The 26,157-nt window shown below is 34.5% G+C and overlaps 1 pseudogene; it reads left to right on the top strand.

Annotated features, from left to right (window-relative positions):
* Positions 1-7,327: 7,327 nt before the first annotated feature.
* Positions 7,328-7,502, top strand: LOC115511626 (annotated as a pseudogene).
* Positions 7,503-26,157: the final 18,655 nt, after the last annotated feature.

Genomic DNA, 26,157 nt, shown 5'->3' with positions numbered 1-26,157 from the left:
AAATGTTCAATACTCCAAGGCACTGAATAGTGGCTAACTGGATTGAATCTACCATGCAGATCAACTTTGCCCCACTTCTCATGGTCTACTTTTTGTGTGTAGAGAAAGAGGCTTTAACACTCTGTGGTCTTTGACCTGTTTTATTAAGAAGCACTGTAGGTTAGGGGATATTGGAAATTTGCCTGTGCAATAACAGCCAGTAGTTTGGATTATTGGATTTCATCTTTTTTTTCCTCTTTATATTTTATTAGTGGGAAGAAAGCATGATTCACAAGGAAAAAAAAAATGTGTGGTAAAGGATGCTAACTAGACTTATTGTGATGATCATTTTGTGATATGTAAAAATGTTGAATCATGTTGTACATCTGAAACTAATAAAACTAATAAGATGTTATAGGTCAGTTATATCTCAAAAGAAAAAGAAAGGAGCAGGAGTGATTTGGATCTCAAATTATAATATACTATGAGACAAACTTGAGAGGGTAAGGGTAATATTTCAATGTGTGTGTCTGTTACTTTAAATAAGGAGATTATTTTTAATGAAGAATCTCAGGTTTGAGAGCCAGAGGTATCTGGAAATGGTTGCAGACCTTGAATGGTAGGCAAAGTATTTTTAATTGTAATAATAGGAATTAATATTCATAAAGTATTTATAATGGGCCAGTTTTTATGCTAAATGTTTTACATGGAATATCTCATTTACTCCTCACAGCACCTGAATAAGGATAGTAATATTAGCAGTGACATTTTAGTGAATGTTTCAAATGTCTTGACTATTCCAAGTGATATACATAAACTATCACATTTATTTCCCAGAAGAACCCTGTGAAGTATGCACATACTATTATTATCTCCATCTAACATATGAGTCACTGGAGGCATAAGATATTAAATAAATTGCCAAACATCACGCATATATTACTTCTAATATGTTCTGGTACTGAAGGTTCTATTGTAGAATACGATTATTTACAACCTCTCATGAACAGAAAATTGTAGCACGATAGATACTTAGCTTTAGAAATGTCAGTGAGAAAACCAGAAAGTATCAGCAAATGAAGAAAAGCAGGAAACTACTTGGAGAACTTGAAGGCCAAACTAGTCTTATGTGAAAGGAAACAGAAATGGAACCAGAATAATATATCTGGAACTAACAGCTTTCAAATGTGGAACAAGGAAAGAGGAAGATATTTTATTCATGACAAAATCAGTGAGGATTTCTTGGGCTAAAAGAAATCTAACAGAGGGAAAAAGGAAGATCTCAGAGGGTAAACAAAAATGTTTCCCTAGAGGGAAATTCTCTCCAAAAATTTACTGAGAGACTATTTCTTAAAGTTAAGATAGGAAGTCAATAGCAGAGAAGCAACTAAAGAAATTCTCTGACGTGACTGGGATAGTTACATTTGGTATTTATATCAGATCTGAATGGATCTGTGTAGAGAAGACTGGGAATTCTGGTTAGCATCTGTAAGACAACAATCAGTAAATACAGAAGTTGTTGACAAAACTCAGATTTAAAGAGCACAGGGTGAACCAGCAACTATATAACAAGTTCCAAAACTAAGTTAAAATTTGGATTGACTGAAGTGTTCCCACTGTAGACATATACTGCAAAGTCAGTTTATAGCAATAAGATTTGACTAACAGACATTTTGTGTTGCTTTGATTTCATATTTTACATTACAGAAGAATTTATCAGGCGCTTTTTGACTTCATGTGTTATTGCAGCTTGTGTTTTTCTTCTCCTAAAAAAATAAGAAAGATATTTTTTTTTAATTTTCTTTTTTTAACGTTTTATTTATTTTTGAGACAGAGAGAGACAGAGCATGAACAGGGGAGGGTCAGCGAGAGGGAGACATAGAATCTGAAACAGGCTCCAGGTTCCGAGCTGTCAGCACAGAGCCTGACGTGGGGCTTGAACTCACTGACCATGAGATCATGACCTGAGCCGAAGTCGGCCGCTTAACCGACTGAGCCACCCAGGCGCCCCAAGAAAGATATTTTCTTATTTAAGAGTTCTGTATAATGAACAAATAGATTAATGTGGGTCTAAGGGGAAGAGAGGCCAGTACTCAAAGAGGAAAGGTTGAACAAATGAATCTGATAAAAGAATATAGATAATAGAGGCCTCAAAACTATCAGATATAACTGTCCTACATCTGTACAGATGTTACCCAGAGAAATAGAATCAGCAGGTATATCAGTAGGTGTACACCTACCTATTTATATATATATAATATATATAATACATATTATTATAACATTATAATATATATTATATATAATATTATATAATACAATATATAATATATAATGCATGTGTACTTGTATTAAAATATGATAAATATTTTATTTATAATATATTTACATACGTACTTATAACAATACATATTAAAGGAGATTTATTACAACAAATTAGCTCATGCAATTATGGAGGCTGAGAAGTCCCACAGCCTGCTGAGCAAGCTAGAGACCCAGGAAAGCTAGTGATATAATTCAGTCCAAGTCCAAAGTCCTGAAGACCAGGGGAGACAATGGTTCAATCTCAGTCTAAAAGCCAAGAAGATGAGATGAAAAGTACAAACTTAAGCAGGAGGGCAGGAAGTTTTCTCTGCTTTTTGTTCTATTGAGACTCTCAAAACAATGGGGGACACCCACCCAATTGGAGAGGGACATCTATTTTACTAAGTCACCAATTCAAATGCCTATATCCAGAAACATCGTCACAAACACACTCAGAAATGTTTGATCAGGAGCACCTCATGTGTAGTCAAGTCGCCACCTAAAATTAACCAGTATTAGTTATTAGTATTAGTATTATTACTGTTAGTTGCTGCTGTAGTAATAACAGCAATAATTGACTAACAAGCTATTCCAAATCTCAGTCGTTTTCAATATAATCCTTCATTCTGCTGATGTGGTTCAGTTGACCTAGGACTGGTTTGACTGGGTTATGCTGCTTTGCACTGTAATCCATTGTCTCCCAGTAGGCTGCAACTGGTTTTGCTCTGGGCTCCAGACTGAAGGGGATGTGGTATCTTGGGCATATGCTTCTCATAGCGGAAAACAAAATCACAAACTTATTCAAGAGCTTTGTTTGGAAAACTTCTATTAACATTGCATTAATCAAAGCAAGGCAAATATTCAAGCCCCAAATCAACAGTACAGGGATGTACTCTGTACTCTGAGTGGGAGACGGAGACAAATGGATTATTTACCAAGCAACAATCCCAACTGTTTTGGGACAATAATTGTCCTGCTCAGACTAGAGATTAAATTTCAAGGATTCTAAGACCATGACTTATTTATTTATTTTATTTTATTTTTTTAGATTGAATAAACTTTCTGATTAGAGGAACCCATCTCTCAGAAAACAGTCCATGGAGCTAGAATGAATCATACACTTGAAAAGAGTTGCAGACAAAAGCTATAGAAGACTCACTGATAATATTAACCAATGAATGTGTTCAAGACTAGTTAATTCTTGGATCTCTTAGTTCTAGTAAATCCCAGATCCATGAAGATCATACCGTACTTTGAGTGTGATAATAGGGTAGTTCTGTGGGCTTTAAAATTTCCTCATGTGCTTCAGTTAGCTTAACAGAACTTATCCTGCTGACAAAGAGGATATAGCTTGAGTGAAAGAGAGGGAGACACAGGGAGTAATGAGAATATACAATTAACAGAAAACAGTGTAGATGAGAAATGAGGCATCGTTGGGATGGCATGGACTAAGTTTCTGGGAACCTATACTTTTTAAAGATCTGAAGAAACTCAGTACAAACATATATCTACTTAATAGGAACTTATTTATATACTTGCTTATATTAAAAATAACTTTCACTCATTAAATACACATGTGAAGAGTGGAGAGAGAATCCAAAGAGAGGAATAAAATGGTATTTGTAGCATATGTTATAAAAAAAAAAGAAACAAACGAAAGAAAGAAAGAAAGAAAGAAAGAAAGAAAGAAAGAAAATAAGCAAGAAAGAAAATAAAGAAAAAGAGAAGGAAAGAAAGAATTAATACCTAGAATATATTGGAATATCACCTTTATGGGAAAAAAAAAAAGAAACTAAACAACCAAAGAGAAAGATAAAACAAGAAAAAAAATCCAACCTGTGTTTTATACACACACATGAGTGTGCATACACTTAAGAAAGTAAATAACAATTGAAAACATATCAGTTCATTAGTAATTCTAAAAATGAAAACTAAATCTCAGTGAAATACCATGTTACACTGATCAGATTGAGAAAAATGTAAAAGCCTGACAAAGCCAAATTCTGGCAAAGATGTTAACTAATTGGAAATTTACTACATTATTGTGAGAATTTTTGCAACCATTTTGGAAAATTGTGTGGCATTATCTAGGAAATTTGAAAATGAACATAATACGTAGCCTGGAAATTCCATTCCTAGGTATATGCCATACAGCTGTACTGTCCCTACAACATCCAGTAGCCACATGTGGTGATTTAAATTTAAATAAAATCAAACTAAAAATTCAGTTATATTAACCACATTTCAAGTATTAGATGTTCCTATATGACATATGATGAATGGCTACCATTTTGGACTGCACGGACAAGGACATTTTCATCATTCATATCACTAAGAGACATAAAAATAACCTTTACAATATTATTTGTGATATCCATAAACTGAAATGTCCAACAATTTTAGAATGGATCAGATAGTTGTGCTATATGCATGCAATTCTATACTGCAAGGAAAATGAAAAATTAGAGCTATTCCCAACCAACTGGCTAAATATTAAATGAATACACTTGATAATGATTCCATTTATGTAAAAGTCAACCAAAACCCAAAACTAAGAACCAAAATTGCATTATATCAATTGCAGTGGTCTTAATGAAAATCAAGGAAATCACACACCTACGTATGTGGACACATACACACATATGCATACACAGAGGGTGGGGGGCAGAGAATGAATGAATATGAGAAGGGTCCATATTATCCTAAATTTTCCAGACTCAGAACTATTAGACAACCATCTGGGATAAGGATGGAGGGAAAAATGAGAAGTTTTCATCAGATGTATAATATTTAAGGAAAGAAAAGGATATTCAAATAAAAACATCCATCAGGAAGTTTTAGAATCACAAAGACTGGTCTGGGCTGAAATCATAGATTTAAGAATCAGCCACACAGGGATAACAGTTGAAGCTGAGAGATTAGGTAAAAGTCTTAAGAACCAGGCTACATGGGGAACCAAATGTAAAAGAAGAGAAAAGGAGAAGAAAAGAAGGAAAGATAAATCTTCTTTAATGGACTTGTAGCAGTTTGCCCAAAGCAATTTACCCTGTGTGTATTCTGTGCACAAATGCTGTAGATTTCCCATATTGCAGCAGAATAAATTCATCTGAATTTCCCCTGATTCTGAAAAGAAATCCTGGCATTAAACCTCTGCATGTTCAACTTTACCTATTTTAGAGACAACAAAACAAAACAAAATAAAACCTCTTTGTTTCTGAAATGTCAGCTAAAACTTCATTTCTTGCGGTAAGACTTTGTTGCCTAGGCCCCCCTCACCTAAATCAGGTACATTGATAAACTCATTGTCTACTTTCTCTTTGTACCAATGAGCACAGACTGAAATCTTAAATCTATAGTTTGTATATGGCTGCTTTATTATAATTACCTTCTCCATTAAATTCTACCAAAGTGAGAAACATGTCATTTTAATTCACCATTTTATTTCTAGTTCATATGCATAAGAGTTGAGAACATGTATTTATGGAACACCTGACTGAATAAATGAATGAATGAATGAATGAATGAATCAATCAATCAATCAATCAATCAATTAGAACCTTGTTCATTTGCACTAGCCTTGCATCTCTGTGCATCATGTGTATAAGTTAAGGGCAGGGATGGGATAAAGTAGACATTTCCTTTATTCTGAGGTCTTTTAGACATTTTCCATAATCATATACATGAAACGTAAAACTCCCCCTTTTACAGGACAGATCACAGGATCATAAATAAACAAATATCAAAAAGAAGAAAACTAAGTTTAGCTGAACTTGTTAGCTATCAACAAATTGAAGTCAACAGCCCTGCCTCTTGTTTCTTTGCCCCCTTCTCCACATTTCAAGGGTGAGATATTCAGTCTCCAGGTTTCTTGAATACTTTTCCACCCATTGGTTTTCGTAAAATATTGCATAGTGCTTTCAAGTAAATTTATTTCAAAGTGCTATCAGTCCTAAAGACATTTTATCTTGTATCTTTAATTGTGTAATGGATATGCTAAAACTATCAAGCATCCAAGATAAGCAGGCTTTAAGTTCACACAAAGGATTCTTTCTCTACAAAGTGGGAAAGGTGATATAGATACATTTGAATTCATTCATTATTTTGTCTAAATGGATTCCGAAAAGAATAGACACTGGTCTTAGAATTTTGGAAATGTTCTTCATTTTTTTTTCTTCCCTTTGTATTTTCAGAGTAACTGTTGTTAAATGGTTTGCTAAGCCCTAATCATTAAAGACTTTACAGAGTTAAATTTGAGGATTAGGTATTTACCAGTTCCCAGATTTAGATATTAATCCAGGAGGTACATGAATTGAAATTGGCATATACGTGCTTTCTACTCTACCAGATGTTCTGAGAAATCTTTGGAAACTTAGGGATTACTACCAGCATATTGATTTGGTGGAACTCATTTGGCTAGATCTTTCAGAATGAATGGATTCACTCAGCAATACTTGACACAAAGAAATATAGAAACATTCATATAGATGTACCCTGCCTGTCTTTTAAGGCATTTTGACTTCAATTCTTCTAAGATGAGATGATTTTGAGTAGGACATTTCTGACTTTAATTTTGGGATAAAACAGTGTTCAGAATAAGCTTTTTTCTTTGAGATTATATAAATTCAACTTAAAAAGTTTCATAACTCTATCACCAATTTGATGGAAAAAACATTTAAACTTTTGTAAAAGTCTGAGTAAGATTACATCTGGATGGGTAGGCTTTTTTTTTTTTTTTTCAGGAACATTCCAGGTTTCTACAAATTCTAATAAGCCTTGAACTGTCAAATAAAGTTGACTAATAAAAGAGTCAATTAGGTTATGGAAATAAAAATAACATTTAAGACAGAATAATCAGTTGTTGTATTTGTCTGTTGTGAGGATTCAGAAAGATTTGTGGACGTTTTCTTAGATACTGGCTAAGACAATGAAGCTAAATAAGGCATTGCAATTTTACATCCTCAAGAGGAATCATATCACTCAATGACGTTTTCCTAGTTGTTGGCCGACTAGATGGGGCGTCCTGAGCCGGAGGTCCTGTGCTGAGATGCTTCAAAGCTTTGTTAAAAATGTTTGGGTCTTCATGAAGTCCTATTATATCCAAATTTACCAGGAGATTTGGATAGGAATGGGGTTGATGGGCTTCATCATTTATAAAATCAGGAGTGATGATAAAAGAAGTAAAAACTTCGAGTCCTGCACCTGTTCATGGTCATCATTAGCCAGTTTTACTTTGGAGTACACATCGGCTGGAACATCAGTCTGGCTGTAAACCTCAGCAAGCTCTGTTAGATAGGAACATGGAGCATTGCTGTGCCCTTGTAGATGTATCGCTTTCATTTTGGCATGTATAAACGTACCCAGGAAGTGAAAAGAAGAAAGAAAGAAAGAAAGAAAGAAAGAAAGAAAGAAAGAAAGAAAGAAAGAAAGAAAGAAAGAAAGAAAGAAAGAAAGAAAAAGAGAGAGAGAGAGGGAGGGAGGGAGGGAGGAAGGAAGGAAGGAAGGAAGGAAGGAAGGAAGGAAGGAAGGAAGGAAAGGAATCATATCAAAATTGTGCGCAATAGCCTGGGCAGTTTGCTTCTAGAAGTCCTATTTAAACTATTGGATCCAGTTTTAGGTCATTTTAATACTGAAATCTCTCATTGCATGGTTTCCAGTGGCAACAGGAAATTTCAAGAGAACAGGAGACCTGTTTCTGTACTTATCTGGACATTTTCCTAAGCGCAGATAACTTTGTCCGACCTGAAGTGTTATGCCAGAACCAGAAGTGAGTGTAATACAGGGTTTATTTAGTAATCCTGCTGTTTGATAATTCTTTATGCATTTTGCTTGTATATTTATTTCTAACTTATCTATTTCTAAAAATTGCTTGAGCCAAGATAAACTTAAAAAACAACTTTATAAAAAAGAAGCCTGGAAGACAGCCTAAGAAACTGAGGTAAAAGGTTTATTCTGAGCTTTCTGGTATAAAAGTTAAGATGAAAAAAAAAAAATATATATATATATATATATGTTTATATAACAAAAGGAAGTCTATTAGCTACTCAGATGAGATCATTATTTTCCAGAGAGATCAAGGAAAAAGTCTCAAATAAATGTTTACATACAAATATTATTAGTGTGTTTAATAATGTTGTTATGTAAGTTCATCAATATGTTAGGTTAATGAAACTGATTTGCAATTTATTGTGGAGGTCTCTATGCTTTTTCATTATAAAGTTCGTTGGATGAAAGGAAAGCAGGCATTATATTCCTTTATTCTGTCTCCAGACCACAAAATATGTTGGGGAATATTAAGTACATACCTAGAGCCTAAAATTATAGAGTGAAAGAGATGATTAAAGGCCATAAGTGTTCATTTCCTTGTTATACCAGGTGTCGAAAACACTTCACATAATACTTGGGATTATTCCTTATGGATATGTTAAATTATTGGCTATGTAGGAAATTTCCATTGGGTCTACTAGGAGATACCTATTAACAGAAAGTAAATCATGGTTGCAGTAATAGTAAGTTTTCTAAATTTTACTTATAAGAAGTAATAAAAAAAAAAAAAGAAAGATCAGTTTGGAATTGTTAACAGAAAACCCCATAGTAGCCTTTTGAAAATTTCAAGGAATTTTCCTTTTAATGTTAGTAACTGAACTGGAACTCTCATCAGTTTAGTTTCTTTAGGTACTTGTAATATACTTTTTAGTACTATAGTATTGTCAATGATACAGTTGTTGTTTTTTTTTTTATGAATAAAGTTTATTTTTTAGATAAGTTTTAGATTTACAGAAAAAAACGAGCAGATAGTAAAGGCTGTCCACAAACTTCCCCACCTCCCCGAGTATAATTTCTACTATCATTCACATATTAGTGTGGCATATTTATGACAATTAATGAACTAATGTTGATATATTCTTAACAAAAATACATAGTCTATTCAGAATCCCTTAGGTTTTATCTAATGTCCTTTTTGCTCCAGGAACCCATCTAAGCTACCATATTTTGATTCATAAACTGGTGTTCTTTGGGGAAAATAAACTGTTGCTCTTTCATTAGCTTTTCATTTAAGGGATTATCTGATATATTTATTCATTTTTGTATTACTCATTACTCTTCATTTCTGTTTGGGAAAAAAATATGTAATTCTTATTCAATTTACATGACTTTGTGGGAATGCCCTAAGTATGTTTCACTTACATACCTGTTATTTTTTCCTATCTTGTATCATTTTATTAAGTGCCATTAATTGTGGTGAAATGGTAGGTAATGGTTTTAATATGTTACGTGCATTTGTCTTTCTGATGTGCTTTCATTGTCTGTTGGGAAGCTCTTCTGTTCCTTACTCTCTTTCTGCAGTATTTTTATGTTATCTGACATCATATATATATATATATATATATATATGTGTGTGTGTATTTATTTATATATTTATATATTTATATATATATTTATTTATAAATAAATAGTAGTTTTCCCAAACTTATGCAGGTTGCACAAATTCAGAATAGCTACCTCCTTCCTCCTTCATTTCCTCCTCCGGCTTCTGTTCCTCCTCATTTGTCTTTTCAAAGCTTCCTCTTTTGTGGTTTTCATATATATGGCAATTTTTTTTGCTTTCTAAGGTCTCTTGGTTATGTATCCTTCTCCTAATTTTCTTCCTTCCTTTTTTCCTCTTTTATTTGGACCTTAAAATTTCTCCATTCCTATCATCTTTATCCTGATTAGTATTTATTCCCTTACCAGAAATTTCTCTTCAGTGCAAGGCCTTGTTAGGAAAGAGAATATAGTTGGTTGATTTTAAGGATTCATGGCGGTTAGACTCAACATTTTGGGGAGGTTCTTATGAAGGCAAAATGATAATAGTAATAATAATAATAATAATATTAATAGCAATAACAACAATGTATTTCAAGTCTGGAAGTGGATCCTAAATAGAAACTCATTCTTCTGACTCTATGAATTAATAATAAGAGATTTTAGCAAGTTGTGTACTAGATAAGATTAAAAAGTAAGTAAGATTTGGAGCATCTGGGTGTCTCAGTGGGTTAAGCATCCTACTTCGGCTCAAGTCATGTTCTCACAGTTTATGAGTTTGAGCTCCCCATCAGGCTCTGTGCTGACAGCTCAGAGCCTGAAGCCTACTTCGGATTCTCTCTCCCTCTCTCTCAAACAGGATAGTTACAGACATTTGTATATGTGATTCAGACATTTCCAGTGAAACAAAGTCTATCACATAAGAGAGATGCTCTCTCTCTAAAAAATAAATAAACATAAAAAAAAACTTAAAAAAAAGAAGTAAGATTTACTTAAAATCCTCTACCCATGAAGATAGGATAAAGAATTCTATTAATAATGTCAACACAGGGGCGCCTGGGTGGCTCAGTCGGTTAAACGTCTGACTTCAGCTCAGGTCACGATCTCGCGGTCCATTTCCAGCTCCGCTTTGGGCTCTGGGCTGATGGCTCAGAGCCTGGAGCCTGATTCCGATTCTGTGTCTCTCTCTCTCTCTGCCCCTCCACCGCTCATGCTCTGTCTCTCTCTGTCTCAAAATTAAATAAACTTAAAAAAAAAACCTGCTGAGGATTCAACTCAGTTTAAAAAAAATTATGTCAACACAATATATTAAATTCGTAGTAACAAATTTAATTTAAGGTCACCACAGCTAAGTGATAAAACATAATCTTACCATAGAATATTAAGTTGTCTGAACTAATGGAATGAAGACATTTCTTATTGAATGGGTAGGATATAGCATTTATTTTTTTTAAATGTAAATTTAGTATAACTGCAATCAAATTAAATATACCATAATTAAATAAAATATCCTAATTTTTTCATACAAAAAAATAAATCAGAGTTTACAGAATAGCCATTAAAAGTGTTAAAACAAATAGACTAGTCAGAGTATAAGATTTACCACATATTAAAATATAAAGTCATTGAAAAGAAAACAATGCAGTCTTATTATAGAAATGGACAAATATGGGGTGCCTGAGCGGCTCAGTTGGTTAAGCATCTGACTTCAGCTCAGGTCACAATCTCGCAGTCTGTGAGTTTGAGCCCCGTTTCGGGCTCTGTGTTGACAGCTCAGAGCCTGGAGCCTGCTTCTGATACTGTGTCTCCCTCTCTCTCTCTGCCCCTCCCTCATTTGCTCACTCTCTCTCTCCAAAAATAAATTTCTCTTAAAAAAGAAATGGACAAATATACTTGCAGAACAGGAAAGACACACACACACACACACACACACACACACACACACGGGGGGGAGGGAGAGAGAGAATTTATATAAAGATATATAAATAGAATTAATTATTTTTTTAAATCGTGAAACTGTCACAATCACATTTTAATATGCCACATTTTTTTACAGAATTTCTGCAAAAGGATAAAATATATTAAGTTGTTGTTTTCAGGTATTACCAAAAAAAATCTCTCTGAAAAGTTTTCATTTTAGGTAGAAGGACAATTCAAATTAGAGGGACAATTCTTTTCATTTTTATATTAAATAGTAAGAAAACAAGGAAAAAAATTTAGCAAAGTTAAGTTTTAATTTCAAATATCAATCAGCTTAATTGTCAAACTCTTTTTATAGATCCTGGGCTACTAAAACTCTTGCACTTTCTAGATAGATTTCCATAATTTTCAAAGGAATCTAGGAAAATCAATATTGTTAATTGAATTCAATGTTGCTTCCCAAAATATTATAGTACTATTGTAAAGATTGGAGGGGATAATGAATATTTGTTTGTCAAAAAACAGTCTGCTTCCTTATATTATTTTAAGATTACCAACTTTGGCCATATACTTTCCATAAGGAAGTTCTAGTTCTTACATAGTACATTTCAAGCTAGGCAATAACCATTTCACATTCTATGGCAAAATTTCAAACAGGATAGTTACAAACATTTGTATATGTGGTTCAGATATTTCCAGTGAAATGAAGTCTGTCACATAATTTAAGGAAGATGGGAGTTCATCCATTGTAATAGTGGGGAGGAAGATGAATTAACATTGTTAGATAATTTATTCAGTGAATGGAAACACTTAAAAATGCAATTTTGGAGAAACAAAGATACATTTTGTTTTGTTTTTTTTTTTTTTTTTAGTATAAGCTTATTTTAATCATGGTAGTACTCAATCTGTGTCTGGTCTGAAACAATGCTATCATTCTTAGCAATAATTAGGTAAAGGTTGATCAGTTAAATGGACATAATACTTTTTGGAGAAAGTAATGTGAAAAACAGGAAGAAAAAGATATTTCTCTAATGATTTAGCAGAATATAGCTATAGGCTAAACAGTAACTTGGGTTCTATTGGAATGGCTAAAAACATAGATTCACATATAGAGAAGCTGAAGGTGACTGATTCACCCTGTCTTTTACTCTTTATGTCAAATACTCATTTGCTAGAAGTGCATTTGGTATTGTCGTGACAGAGTCTTGCACCGAATTCTAAAGGAGGCCATCTTGTTCTTGAGACATACCCACTCCATTGTTTCCTCTGTTTTCACTCACAGGCACTATAACAGAAAGTAGAGATAAAAACTGTGTCACACTTATATGGCAATTTATCAGAACCCTTCATGTCTCCACTTTATTACCAAGCCCAGAAGTGAAATCACATTAAATGGCATTAACTCAGGTCAATTCATTAACTTGGGAGTCTTAACAAACAGCAACACGTTCTTAACGTACAGAAAGAGGAATGTCCACTTTAGCCATTCCAGATTATATAGTCTTTACACCCCATAGGTATGAAACGATATATACAAACAACAAGCTAGAACATATTGCAGACGGTGGCTTTCTTCAGAGCACGGAAAAATAACAAAGACCTTTCCTGTTCCCATATTTCCGCTTGCAGAATAATAGGTAAGGGAAGCTTTTGTGTAATAATCTATGACTCTGGGGTAGCTGGGATTGTATTTACGCTTCTTTCCTCTCTTTACTCTTATTCAAAGGCCAATAGTTAGCAGATTTGATTTGAGCTGTAGGGCCTTAGTAATAAAATGTCTTTGGCTGGTGCCCCTTTTGACATTTATGACATGCCAAATCAAACTAGAGTTTATTAAAGCCTTCATGCTCACTGCTTTTATTTTATTCATTTTCTCCATTTTTATAATTTCAGTATTTACAAAAGGCACTTATTTAGTAGAGTTTCTTGATCCATATCTCAACTGCTCAGTTTCGTTTTTAACTTCTGACTTGATGTGTTTTTATGGTGTAGATACAGGTGACACATCACAAGAAGTTTGCCACCCCCACTAGGATTTTCAATTTTATGTGATTTTGATAAACCAGAATTACTTTCTGTTATTCTTAAACTGCCCAGCCATTCAACCTCCCAGGGATTTTGCCAAAGAAAAGAGTCACTCTGCAGCTTTCTGCTCTTGTAACCAGGGAGAATGATTCTAACACAACAGGAATATATGCTGCTATTGTGCTTTTGACCAAATCAGCCCTCTCTCTCCTCCTTCCCTCCCTCCCTCTTTCACTCTTTCATTCCATGAATTATGGTTTCACATTTTCCATTATATGTTAGAATTTTTTCACAGGATGCCCTACAAACCTACAAATCTTCTCCAAGCAATCTAAATTGAAACTCATTTTGAAACATTCCAGGGTGCCTGGGTGGCTCAGTTGGCTGGGCATCTGACTTTGGCTCAGGTCATGATCTCAGGGTTTGTGAGTTCGAACCCCGTGTGGGGCTCTGTGCTGACAGCTCAGAGCCTGGAGCCTTTTTGGATTCTGTGTCTCCCTCTCGCTCTGCCCCTCCCCTGCTCTCACTCTGCCTGTCTCTCTCTTTCAAAATAAATAAACATTAAAAAAAATTCAAAAACATTCCTTAGTCTTTTCCTAATCCTGTGGATTTTTGTTTCTGTTGATGGAAAACATGCCCATGGATCAAAATCTCAGTGATAACCTTGACTCTCTCTATTACACAGACTTTGAAAAATCATCTCTGACCTTATCTTCCAACCTCTCCATCCCAATACCTTCTCACAGCATGAATTTTACCCAATGAAACCTTACTACATGTGATATAGTTATATGGGCACAAAGACAAATAGGGAATTTTTAATAAGATAGGAGGCTTGAATACAAATTATGTTTTTTTGTTCCCATTGTATTAAGTGCATTTACTTTATTTTATGTGGAAGGATTTCCACATTTCTTTTATTTATTCATGTAACAAATAGCTATTTAGTAGATTACTATTTACTAAACTTACGGTTTACTCTGAGACAATCAATGAAGAGCAAATTGGCCAGATTACTGCCTTCATGGATCTTACAGATAATGGGAAGAAAGACATTAAATAATATTACAAAATTACAAAAGAATAGTAATTGCTGGAAAGTTACAGTATAGGGTGTAGCACATGTGACATTAACGTCGGTTCTCATTTTGGAAGAAATGGCTAAATTAAGGCCTGTGTGATTAGACTGCAGTGTTAACCAGGCAAAATCATTTATATGAAGGCCTCAAGGCAAGAAAATTCTTGGTATCAATCGTCACTGATCACTGATGGCTGCAAATGGAATGAGGGTTGGAAGTTTTGTTTCAGTTTCATTTTGTGTCCTTGGAGTTTTGAACATTCTTGTGAGTACAGATCCTCTTAGATGATCTTATCTGAAAAAAGAAACTGTAGTCCATCACAAAAAAAGCAAAACAACAACAACAACAACAACAAAACAAACAGCCCCCCCAAAACAATTCATTAATCTAAGAAAAAAATCTTACTTAAAAATACAGTGGTAATGGTACTTTAAAATTTTAAATCCTACTGAATAATTCAATGTAAATTTACAAAGATTTTGCTAAATATATACCTATCTGAATCCTGACACTATTGCAGAGAATCTTTTGGAGTACCTAAACGTATGTACGATGAGACTAGTTTGCAGTATGTGAAGACACTTTACAAACATAAATTTGGAAAAGAGACTTCATGGACCTGTGCTTTCAAAATAACTAGTTTTATGTGTCTACCTCCATAAAACAACTGATGGCTCAGTGCTAAATATAAATCTCAGGTTTCTTGAATTTCTTTTGTCAGAATAGCTAGCGTAAATGACCCACTAAATACAACCCCTGGAAAAAAAAACATAGATTGCATACTCACACTGGTAAGCGCAGTGTTTGTTTAGTAATGGAGCCATGTTGATTAACTATTATGACTAATATTTTTGGGAATCAAATTGTTTAAGTGGATCATTGGGTTCTCTGCAATGTGATATTCTAACCGAGACATGAAATGCCTACTCTGTCCTTAGGTTTTGTTATTGCCTTAAAAATGATTGTTGTGATAGATTATGACTCTCAAACTTCTGTAAATTTGATGTGATTTTATGTATTGATGATTCCTTTTGACATCCCTAATTCTGCTGAGTCTCAGGATCGTTTATATCTGTTTTCTAAAAATCTGTAAATTATTTTTAGTTACATATATTTCATCTACAATTCCATACTTTTTAATATACCTTTTTATGCATATCAAAAATTTCAGATTTCTGTCTCTACTTATAAATATTTTTAACTCCTTAAATGTGAGTGCATTATACAAACACTGTATGTATAAAAATAAACAGATATGGCATTTATCAACACTTTATTTCCAAACACTAGGCTTAGTATACTTTAGGGGCATGTACATTCCCATTAGATGTCAGAAGCAATTGAATCCAAATCACAATAAAAATACATAGAATAAGTTCCAGATCTTGTGTGTGTGTAGTTGGATGTTTTTATTGGAGCTGAATATTTAAGGACTTAAATGGAATCAGTTTGCAATTTTTTAAATGCAACAATTTAATAATGTGTTTGTCTTAATGTGTAATTCCAGTTATAAGATTAATGTATACAAATAAACTTGAGAAATTCTGGTCTTTAGTTCTAGCTTCAGTTTTATTTATCAAAAGATTGGAATTCTTTTGTGCTTTTTTTTTTTTTTTTGATGTTTAAGGAGAGACTGAGGAGGAAGCTATGTCTTAGCTATGTCCTTTTTTTCTTTGCTCACACAATTATCCAGAGGGATACAATGCCCACAGATCTGTGGAGTGCTGAACCATCAGTATTTTTGTCTTTTATGCATGATCAATTACATAAGCTAGCATAACATAAGCTCCCACAGAATTAGCAGGTTCTGCGAAAGTGCATGATTCACTATACAGAGTAGTGTATTAAGTTTGAAGCCGCTCTGCCCTTCATCCTGGATTTGTCCTTCTGGTTCTTTGTATAATCTAGGACAGCTTGTAACATGCATTTGCTCGAACATTCACAGTTATGGGAAGGAACTGCTCTTGTGGATGCTTTATATACTATATGAACGTTTTATAGCATAAATCTTCTAGATTTGCAAGATTAAACTAACTCATCATTTAGTAATTATGTGTATTTTCACTGTTGCTATTACTTTCATTTTTATGATCATGAATATGCACTTAAATAGCATAGCCTAAATTCCCAGAATTTCTTCTAATATAGTGCCTATGGATTCTCATCCTTATCACAAGGCCTACGGGTTACCAAAACTACCTTTCAGTATCAAATTAAAGCTGTACACTGCTATCACATTTGTTAATATAAAGTGTAAACAAGACCATAGTTAAGGAAGATTGTTACTACTCCCCCCCCCCACCGCATTCGCCTTTTATGTGCTTCCCAAGATTCCCATTGATTGCAGCATAGAAATCTCACCTCCTCATGTGACAAAGCCATTCAATATCTGGTCTTTATCTTCCTATCTTATCTTTGGCAACTTCTGCCTTATATTAGAATCTAAATAGGCCTAAACTACATATGTTTTCCCAAAGATTCCATCATATTTCCCGTTTGCTGATGCATTTTTAGCTCACTGGAATGTCTTTTGCTTCTGCTTTATTTTCTGCCTCAATTGTCAGATGTCATCTCCAAGATTTCTACTTGACCGCTTTGCCTGAGTCAAATGTGCTTTCTCTATTCTCTTTTATAGGATCTTTTGCCACAGTATGTTAAATTCATCTTCTTAAGTGAAAATCCAGAGATAGCATTATTATTCCATTTACCAAAATCAATTTTGAAGCAAATATTCCCTACAGGGATCTACTATATAGACTTCGTGTAGACGGGGATGATTCTTTATTTATTCTGGTATAATCCTACATTGAGTAGCTACCTAATAAATGACTCTGAATTGAAATGAATTGACTGATTGTGAGACATTAGTCAACTAATGCCTTTGAGCATGTGGAAGAAATAAATATACTGTTACAAACCCATAATTAATTAAAATGTTCTACTAATTGAATTGTCTGGTAAACTGAGGTTAACTAAACACTCATTGCTTTGGTCTTCCTAATGAAATTTTTCTAAAATACACACAATTCTTTGGGATGCTTTAGTGTATGTGTATTATGGACCTAATAATACCTTTCTGATGACTTATTGTTGATGTTCTGTCATTCATGTCTGCACAACTTTGATTACATGCTGACTTGAGTTGTTTGTTTTGTTCTTAATTTTATTGGTCCAACAGATTGAAGATATTGAAGGGAATGAAAATTTTCCTATATTAATCCTTCATTTAGTCAGCAGTCTTAGTCAAGAATGGCTCACTACAATGTTCATATTTTAAAGAAGAGAAGTAAGAGAGTAAAAAGAGGGCATGTCCTGTGAGCAAATGATTAGGGACAAAATCAGAAGAGTCATATTTTATCAAAATTACTGCTCTGCCCATATTTAACAGGAAAGGATTATACAGGATGCATTCGCCAGGAGGGTGGGAATCGTGGCAACCATGTAGAATACTGCCTACCTCACTTTTCATAAAGCTTTACCATAATTATAGACTATAAAGGAGATTAAACTAAGTGTTTATTCCACTTAGGGCAAAAAAAATTAGCAATTCATTTTAATATATGCCTACCCAACTACATTTTTGTGATGGTCATTTTTCTCTTAAATTTTATATCTCACACGTAAATTCAAGTATTTATTTATTTTTAAAGTTTACAGAGTTTTTGCAATTCCAATTACTTCGATTTTCTGAAAAGAAACTAAAGGTACTAGTGACTTTGGTGACATTTAATTTAATATTGAAAGGGAGGTAGATTTTCTTCAACTCACTATTTCTTTCAAAAGGGCAAAATCACCTGAGAAATATCTAATTTTCAATTTAAAATATCATTCTTACCAAACAGCTCTGAGCTTTCAGTGGATAGGATGTTTTATAAATCACTTGAGTCATTAAAAAAATTTCACCAAGGCCTGACAGTCCTTTTTCATGTCCTATTCTCAAATAATGCAATTCTTTTCAAGTACTTTAAATGGCTCTGAAGCTAATAATCATGTAGAATGTCCTCCTTTTTTTTTTTAAACCTAAAGAATTATTTTAAAAGGAATAACACAGGTCAGTTGTATTTAAATATTTTGCCATGTATATATGTTTTCTAACTCTAAAGCAAATGGTACCATTTTATTTATTTTGTTATATCAACTGAGTATTTGTAGAGTGCCAATGTCTGATTTCAAAGTCAAATGGAAACTTAGTGAACATTTCAGATTAGAACCTCTATATTTGTTAATTCTATAAGTAGTTTTATTTTTATCTCCTTTCCCCAGAAATCTTCAAAAGATGTGGGAATGATAACATATAAAATACAAGCCATTACTCAAGTGTTCACCTAAGCAGAAAAGAATCCTTTTGAAATTTGAATTACAATAATTTTAGCTCCAATACTGCAAAGAGTATATACACAAACACTACCATTCAGAAAGAGCAGTCAGTGATGTCTGCATGGGATGAAGAACACTATATTTTACTGGATAATGCCTTCTAAAAAAATTTAAAAAAAAAGAGGAAGCTGGATGGTCATAAGGGCATTTTCTAAGACAACACACATAGCTGGCCTGCATCCTACGGATTTTTAATGCAAGCATCAGTCATTTTAGACCTACCTGGAATTTGATGGTGCTACATGTATTAAATTTAGCCCATTAACTATGACTTATGGACTAAATAGTCTGAGCACATGGACTGGGTATTCTTAACATTAACTTAATGCTAAATTATGTCTGTTTAGCCAAACTTTGTGGGGAAGATTTAGATTGTCTAAGCACGTGACTAGAAAAATTGAGTAAGCCCACAATTATTGACACCTATAAGCCAGCACTGTATTAATGTCTTCCATGCGTTGTCTCATTAATGCACAAAACTCCATGAGGGAAATAGTGTTATTATTCTCATTTTGTAGATAAGGACTATAGTAACAAAAAATCATTTAGCTACTGTTATAGGTGGAATTTGAACTCTGAACCATCTGCTTTTTAAGAACGTTCCTGGATCTACTACAATTAGCACATTTGTGAGAAGCAACAAATAAGTGAAAATCCAGAGACAACATTATTATTCCATTTACCAAAATCAGTTTTGAAACCAATATTCCCTACAGGGGTGAATTTTCCTTCAGGATACAGAGGAAGCATCAGACATCATGGGGACCATATAACTTTTCCCAATTAAAACATAGAATGAAGATTACACCAGATTTTCCTTCAGCTGGATCACAATGGATCTTTGAATCTTGCAAGACCTATACCTTCAGGGAAGAATAGAGCCATATGTTTGGTTTGTTCTGAATTACCTATCCAATATAGGGTCTTACTTTTTGGAGTTTTATTCAACCAGGTTAAAGTAGCTTACCAACTTTTTCACACCCTCAATCCGTAGTAGGGTTGCCCAAAATAATATTCCAATATTTGGAGTAGTCAAGTGTGGTGCTGTATTGTACTCCCCCGTTTGGATATTTAAAAACCTAGCAGACCCCATAGAGTATATTTATGTGTAGATTTCATTTCAATGTAAAACATACAGAACACCAATAGAAGTAAAATTCAGGTAATCATCAGAGGTCTCAGAGACAGTCTTTGTGCACTTGAATTTAAGAGTCTCTGGCTAAACTGCCAAGTTTGTATGAGGAATCGCAGCTTCCAGGGAGCACCCTGGAAAAAAACTTTAGGTAGTTCCTCACATGGTCAAGCCAGGCGCGTCAAACTGTTTGAACCAGTTGAGCTCTCAATAAAGAAGCTAATCTTGTGTAGGACAAGATCACTAGGAAAATTTTGGGCTTTACACAGCACATCATAAAACCTATTCCCTTTATCTTAGACAAGAGTCAAAAAGCCAGGCATCTCCAGATATAAAGATAGACCTTTGTCTTTCCAGCTATAAATCAGCTCTCCTTACGTGCCCAGTCCTATATTCTGAAAGCATTTGTTAAATCTCATTGGTTAAGTTTGGGATATTTCTGAGGTTGTGTACATTTAATAATGTCTACATTTAAGACCCTTTAGAACCAGCCTGAATTTGAAAAGCCTAGGGTCGCACAGTTAACAGAGGTGCATAGACATGAGAATGGTTCTTGTCTACCTGATGGGCCTAATTGATATTTGCTCATCGTATTTCAAACATGGATCACACACATGTGCTCTACGGTGATTCTAAGATGCAATATGTAAAAAAAAAATGCAATATGTAGACTCTAGGTCTAATATACTTACTAGATATTTATCTGATCCTAATTAAGCATGAGGATTAGGCATAATGTCTTTAAAGACATATTGGAATAAAAAACATTTGAATCCCTAAATTGTATATCTGAAACTAATATTGCAGTGTTTGTTAACTAACAGGAATTTAAATAAAACAAACAAAAAAAGTGGAAAATACATTTGACTGAAATGCTGAATCTCTTCTTCCACTCCCCAAGAAAAATTCCAGACTAAGCTCAAACATTTAACATGCACTCGTTTCTTGCTTTGTGTATATTATTCTTGCATTTCCAACTTGAATTTAAATCTAATAAGAATGAAATTGTCATGTGGTCATGTTGACCAAAACCTAGCACAAATCTAAAATTCAGCAGTAAATATTCAAAAGGAGTCTAAATGAGTACCTTTCCCCAAATGTGATGCTAATCATACCAGGTCAAAACAGATAGTAATCTCATTGCTATTTGAATAAAATTTAATTAGACATCAGTCTTCACAAACTAATAATAGGCTGACATACAGTTAAACTGGAGTTCACGAACATTGGAGAAAGGAGTTACAAATATGGAGAGGGAGAGAACTAGACTAAAGTCCAGTGTGTGATACATATTGAAGGGATCTGCACAAACCTGTAGGCTGTAATAGAATTTCTAGATATGGAATCAGATATAGATATTTGTGTGTGTGCCCTTTTCTAGCTCTGTCTAGAGCACTTGGAAGTAGAGAAACACTGATACATTGAAATTACCGAGCCCACAAATCTTGTTTTCTAACATAGCATTTTCTAGTGTTCCTTGGAGAATGGCTGCTATGAAAAATGCACACAAACAAATACAGATTCACGTTTAAAAAGGAAGAAATAAAGGGTCAGAGAGGCTATATTACTTCCATAAAGTCACAAGTAAGTAAGTGCACAGATTTATGGTTCAAAGAGAAACACTGCATTAGACTGTTTGGGTTAAGATCCCCAAATCCTGAGGTGCCTGGGTGGCTCAGTTGGTTAAGCATCCCACTTCGGTTCAGGTCTTGATCTTGCAGTCTGTGAGTTCAGCTCCGTGTCAGGCTCTGCACAGAACACTCAGAGCCAGGAACTTGCTTCAGATTCTGTGACTCCCTCTCTCTCTGTCCCTCAAGCACTCATGCCCTGTCTCTCTCTCTCTCTCTCAAAATCAATAAACATTTAAAAAAATAAAAAAAATAAAAAGATCCCAACATCCTTCACTTACCAGATTTGTGACCTTGGGCAAGTCTGTCAACGACTAGGCCTTAATTTCTTTGGAAGTAAATCTGTATAATAATAGTAATAAGGACTTCCTGAAAGGGTTCTTGTGAGGAACTAAATGAGATAATGTACAAAACCCTCTCTATACTGTCATTACTATTGGTGTTTACTTTCTGTTGCTATCAATTTTTTATCGCGATGACTATTACAGGCAACCATGTCTATCTGCCTTCACAATATATGTACTTTTGGAAGAAAGACATAGAACTAAAGCAAGTATGTTACTGATGATGAAAACTATGTCAGAAAATGGGTTTTAAAACTTCATGGTGTATTTGTGAGTCAGTGAAGAAAGTGGTCTAAAGAGTACAGAATGTAGAAGATTGGGGAAGAGTGGGAAGCATGGTTTCACAGAGATGTCAGGACCACATTCTACTGCTCTGTGATATTGAAATGCATATGACCTTTTTTTCATTATTTTTTGAGTATAATAGATGCACAGTGTTACATTAGTTTCAGGAATACAACATAGTGATCGCGTAAGACTTTTCTTTGATAGAACATTTTTTTGGAAATTTGGCTTTGCCTCAGTGTGCAGTTTGTTTTGATATAGGAGAGAAAAAGGAATTGTCTTTATGCTGTACATGGATAAAGGAGAGTCACTGAATAGTTAATATGCCTAAATTGCATTGGGAAGAAAATAACATCATAAATTGAAAATAATTGGAGATGAATTCAAATATGAACTAGGAACATGTCATAATTATGGAATATATAAATTTAATTGATTCTAACTTAATATAGTAATGTAATAAATGATTTCACAAAGACACTCTGTAGGGAATGATTTTAATTGATACGTATCTAATTCGTAATTATTAAAAATCCATAGTTTCATATAAATAATATAAATAATTGATGTGCTAAAACTATTACGTTTCTCCTACTAGGTATGTTTAATTGTTTCCTTTGGAACCTCCATCCTGTTAATTTACTCAGCTATTTCTTTTGGTGGCAATGCAAGGATCAGTCCACAAAGACAAGCCAAGTGATCAAAAATTGATGTAATTATTTTTAAAAAAGTAGAAATGACAACACAATATTCATTTGTATTCTGTATTTCATCATTTTCCCTCTTCATTTTCTGCTGGCACAATGCAAAGTCCAAAAATATTAGGACAGGGGAAAAAGAGGAAGTAAAGGTTAGAAATAATGAGCAAAATGGACAATCACTCCTAGATAATTGACAGTGAACTCCGTATCTCTGAAAGTAAGGGGCAACATCATTATCCCTATATTCCTGCAAAAACATGTGTGGGTCACTAAGCAGTATTGCTACCCTTACTTATTAAAGCATAAACCACTAGTATCTAGAAGAGCATAGCTAACTTTGGGGGTTTAATGAAGGTTTAAATGGGAATGAAACTTGACAAACCTTGCATGCGAAACTTCACTTGACCCAGAAGCACTGTTCATTTTGCAAAGTCGACGAAAGGTAAAAGGAAAGGAAAGAATGCATTACTATCCATGAACTGGTCCATTAGTTTTCTTTTTTGCAATTCATGTTATTGTATTTCAGCCTTCTTTTTACGGTAGATGTAATGTCGAAGACATTACTGATTAAAAGTTCTGTAGTAGTCCGATCCCCGAAAAAGATCACTGTAAAATTAGGGGAAAAACCCTAAAAGGATGAGAGATAGCTGTTATAATACAAACAGAACGTACTTCAAAAACATTATTTTTTTTTCCGTTGCAAACACTGATTGACTAATATGGTTATTACTAAGTATGACTATGGTTCCTTAATGTTGAGTCATCTATCATCTATAACGCTTCCGTGCCCTCCTCTCCTATTTTCACTCTGGTTTAGTCCTCAGAAAATGAGGTGAACCAAATTCCACAGTTCCAACTATAACCATGAATGCTATGTGAAAAGTAACATATCTTCCAGAATTTTTCACTCGCCTTCACAATGACACATACAAATAAGAACTTTAATCACCATTGATATTTTCACCCGTGAGGTGCATCTGTGTGAACTTCCAGCTAAGGAGACATAATTTATATAAAACACTAAGTCACTTCAGGTGGTCTTCTTCCTATTTTTTTCTCATGTGTAATAAGAAACTTCCAAAAATCACCTGCACTGTGAAGATATTTTGAAAGAAGGTCATTAGAGATACAAAGGGGAATTTGCCTCAATCTGTGTTGAGCTACTGAGCCAAACAATAGAAATAATTTTGAAGTAGTGTTGAAAAATTCAATCTAGGAAAAATCAGTTTTGGTAATTTTGGCAGAAAAGTGAGACAAATTTCTACTTGTAAAGTGGAAATGAATATTTTGCTAGTTATCTAAAATCTTTTCCTGAGATCCAACTGTTTGTGGAAGATTCAGTTCAGTCCATAAGCCCCTCTTATCCCACCCTGTCCCATCCTGTCCCATCCTGTCCTGCTTCACTCAAATAAGTAATCCAAATGCTGGGCTAGGCTTGGGAATACCGAAACAATGAATAAAGCCTTCCTTTGGAAGAACCATCTTGTCAAGTCAGCTAATAAAAACAACGATAAAAGCCCCCAACAAAACAGACCATGACAAAAAAGTGGGATGACAGTGATACTCTTGTTAGCTACCTGTGTCGCGGGAACATGGGGGTGGGTGGGTGTGTGGTTCTCACGTGCCATAGAAAACTTTGATAGGGAAGGGGGAAACCGAAGCCTGATGGGTAAGGAGATATCAAAAAAGAGACACAAGGAAAATTGCTAGGCAGAATGGCTTGCATGCCAAAGATCTGTTACACGAGACAGCAGGGCGTGTTCAGAACATTTAAACTTTTTGGCTGCAGGTCGGAGTGTTTTCACATATATTATCTTACATGGTTTTCAAAATAAACTCACCGGGCAGAAAGGGTATTCTCCACTTCCCGCATTTCTAATGTCATAAAATAACTCCAGGAGGGATTTGAATGTTATAAAACTCAAAGGCAATGGTGGAGTTTGAATTCATTTTCTTCTATTAGAATAAAACATGCAAAACTTGGTAATAAATACTGAGACATGTAAATAAATAAAAGAGTAATAAAAGCTGACCCATAATGATGATTTTATGCCAGGTGCTGATAAGAGCTTTCCACATGTTATTCAATTCATCTGAACCTTACTACCTATGAAGTACTATAATTATCACCACTTTGTGGATTAGGATACCGAGGCACAGAGAGATGCACGGTCCCTGATTTCTTATGACTGGTAATTGGTGGAGCTAAGGCATGAATCCAAATGGTTTAGACCCAAATCCCACACTCAGCCACTTTTCACTATTTTACTGTTTTATTTCTGCGAGAAGACAATGAATACAAAGCAGTGTAAAATAATCACAATAAAGGGGGGACAATTTTTGTACAGATGTGATCTGTAAGATTTAGAGAGGAGAGGCTGCTAATTTTGGGCTGAAATATCTGGTTTAGAAAGAGAGAATTAACAAAATAATTGACAATCCTGATGCTGTAGTGGTTTGCTTAGATCCTTCTTCAGAACAGAGGTACTCACTCTACCTTCCACACTGAGTGCAGCCTGCTACAGACTGGGGGTCACCTCCTTCCTCAGAAATTGCTCAGATCTGGGGGCGCCTGGGTGGCTCAGTCGGTTAAGCGTCTGACTTCGGCTCAGGTCATGATCTCGAGGTCTGTGAGTTCAAGCCCCGCGTTGGGCTCTGTGCTGACAGCTCGGAGTCTGGAGCCTGTTTCGGATTCTGTATCTCCCTCTCTCTCTGACCCTCCCCCGTTCATGCTCTGTCTCTCTCTGTCTCAAAGATAAATAAACGTTTGAAAGAAAATTAAAAAAAAAATTGCTTGTATCTGAAGGGAACTGCTTCACCTGAAAGTATAGCTTTGGAACCCAAAAACAATGACTGATTGATGAGGCATACAGACAAGTTAAGTAACTTACCTAAGGTCGCAAGGATCCAAGTGGAGATTGTGATCCATACTTGTTTGAGTCAATGTCTAAGACATTCTCTTTTCACAACATTTCCTCCTATATCTATACTTTACAGAGCAAAGTAAGTATTTTATAGGGACTGAAAAATTTATTCGTGTCTACTTCAAACAATCTTTAGAGCCCTGCCATTTCAATGTGC

This window comes from Lynx canadensis, chromosome B1 (genome assembly GCF_007474595.2).
Source record: "Lynx canadensis isolate LIC74 chromosome B1, mLynCan4.pri.v2, whole genome shotgun sequence".
Classification (NCBI taxonomy): Eukaryota; Metazoa; Chordata; class Mammalia; order Carnivora; family Felidae; genus Lynx; species Lynx canadensis.
The sequence above is the reverse complement of the archived record's forward strand: the minus strand, read 5'-3'. Positions and strand labels throughout refer to the sequence as shown.